The 2,022-nt window shown below is 46.3% G+C and overlaps 1 long non-coding RNA gene across 2 annotated transcripts; it reads right to left on the bottom strand.

Annotated features, from left to right (window-relative positions):
- Positions 1-342: 342 nt before the first annotated feature.
- On the bottom strand, positions 343-1,768 carry LOC109368238. 2 transcript variants are annotated; one of them, XR_002116069.1, is made up of 3 exons: positions 1,687-1,768; positions 639-864; positions 343-554 (listed from the first exon to the last, which is right to left on the bottom strand). It is a non-coding gene; the product is annotated as an uncharacterized LOC109368238 (long non-coding RNA). The 2 variants fall into 2 exon arrangements; XR_002116068.2 differs by having other exon boundaries at positions 1,613-1,736.
- Between the last annotated feature and the right edge of the window lie 254 nt (positions 1,769-2,022).

Genomic DNA, 2,022 nt, shown 5'->3' with positions numbered 1-2,022 from the left:
TCCTCCCTTCCTCCCTTCCTCCCTCCGTTCCTCCCTCCCTCCCTTCCTTTTTGTCCTTCTGAGGGCCTGTGCTTATTAGTTCCATGCAAATTACCTATTTTTTTCCCTCTTTCCTACTTCAAGAGCTGGTTCTTCTTGAAATTGAGGTGGAAGAGCCAGACAGAAAGGGCAAACTGCACCATCATCCCAGGGTCAGTGTCTTATTCTGCCCCACAGTAGAAGTTTCTGTCTCCCTTCTCACACTATAGCAGTTTGGGAGCTGAAGACGTATCCTGAAAACACTAGCAAAAAGTCTGTTTAACTTGTGACTCACTCTTCCCCCCTGCCTCCCTCTGTCAAGCCTCTGCTTGAAGTGTTTATCCTATATTTTTTTATTCGGGATGATTATGAAATGCAGTGATCCACTGGAGTGTGTTTTGCCTCTGAAGTGAGCAATCTTCAGCATGGTAGGACTGCCGTATATCTCTGACATGAACTTTCAGGTCTAATGTAATGATATACTCATGGGCTTCTGGGCAGAGCAGTTTTCCAAACAGATGGAGTGGGGAGAAATTCTAAAAAATTAAAAATAAATAAATAAATAAATAAAGTCATCTTTTGCATAAGAATTGGCCAATTAGTTGTTTGGACACCCCTACCAAATACTGAACAGAGTGGATGGAAAAGGTATGTTCAGCTTGAGTTTGATTTTCCCTCATCTTGTAGCTTTTGGCAGGGTCTTGCTGGCTCCCCACCGGCCCCTCTGGCTTGCTGGGTGGTGACAGCTTGTTTTTCAGCTGCACCAGAGGCTGCAGATTTCATGTCAGACTTCAAGATACACAGATTGATAAACACGTCTGCCTCCAGCGATTGGCAGCATTCTTTCTGGAAAGGAAAACAATGAAAAGGCTTTATATAAACATGCAAAGTGGTATGGGGGTATGTGAGGCACAGCACAGTGCAGTGTTCAGTCCTGTCTGAGCTCTGCTGCTGGGCTCTTGCTGACAGGGCCTCAGCAGGGAGCCTGCTCATTGCCATGGCTGTCCCTACAGTCAGCATGGCCACCCTACCCTTAACATGACTGTTCTGCTCTCAGCACAGCCACCCTGCCCTCATCATGGTTGCTCTCAACATGGCTGCCCTGTCCTCAACATGGCTGCCTAGCTGGTCACTGTGGATGCATTGCTGGCTGCCCTACATGCAAAATGGCTACTTCTGGCAGCCCACTTAGACATGGTGCTTTCCCATGGGAAGAGACATCTGTCCCTGAAATGGTTAGTGGAAAGAAAGGAAATATTTTACTGTAGGGGACACACGGCAAGGGCTGTATGTGAACTTCTCTGGGTGCCTGAGCCCATAGCCAAGCCATGGTCACGACCAGAGGAGCCTGCCTGGCTTTGGGTCAGTGCCTCAGCATATGAAGATCCTAAGATGCAGTATTTCTGATCCACTGACTACTCTAGCACTGATTAAACTCTGATTAAGAGTGAACAGAGATGTATGTCAAGCCCCCTGCACATGGTCTCACTGCTTGTGGGCAGTAGTTTAGCATGGAACTTGACAGTGACATCTGTGGGGTGGTGGATTTTATGCTGAATACTATAAAGTCTGCTTCTTTTGGAGATGGGCTTACCAGCTCTTCCCAACACAATCCATTTTTTTTCCCCCAGTGTAATTAGAGTGATATAGGATAGGACAACACTTAACAGTTATTGGTGCTTAATTGTCCTAGAGTGAACCTTGTTGTGCCTGCCAGAACTGCAGGCTCTGGCAACACAAGGGAGATTATGATGACACAACTAAATATGATTCCTATGAATCTGATTCCATGTAACTTGACATTGTAGCTCCCAACATTTTGAAATGCTCTCCAGAAGCATCCATTTACCTTTCTTGTCAAGATCACTTATGTCATACACAGCCTATGGAAGTGAATGTAGTAAAGGTTTTGATGTGACAGCATGGCAGCTGGGATGGCAGAAGCCATCCTTGGTCTCAGAAAAATGCCCTCCCTGCCTTCCCTCTCCCCTTCTGCTGTATCTT

Source organism: Meleagris gallopavo, chromosome 6, assembly GCF_000146605.3.
Source record: "Meleagris gallopavo isolate NT-WF06-2002-E0010 breed Aviagen turkey brand Nicholas breeding stock chromosome 6, Turkey_5.1, whole genome shotgun sequence".
Taxonomy (NCBI): Eukaryota; Metazoa; Chordata; class Aves; order Galliformes; family Phasianidae; genus Meleagris; species Meleagris gallopavo.
Note: the sequence above shows the minus strand (reverse complement) of the source record. Positions and strands in the feature narration are given on the sequence as shown.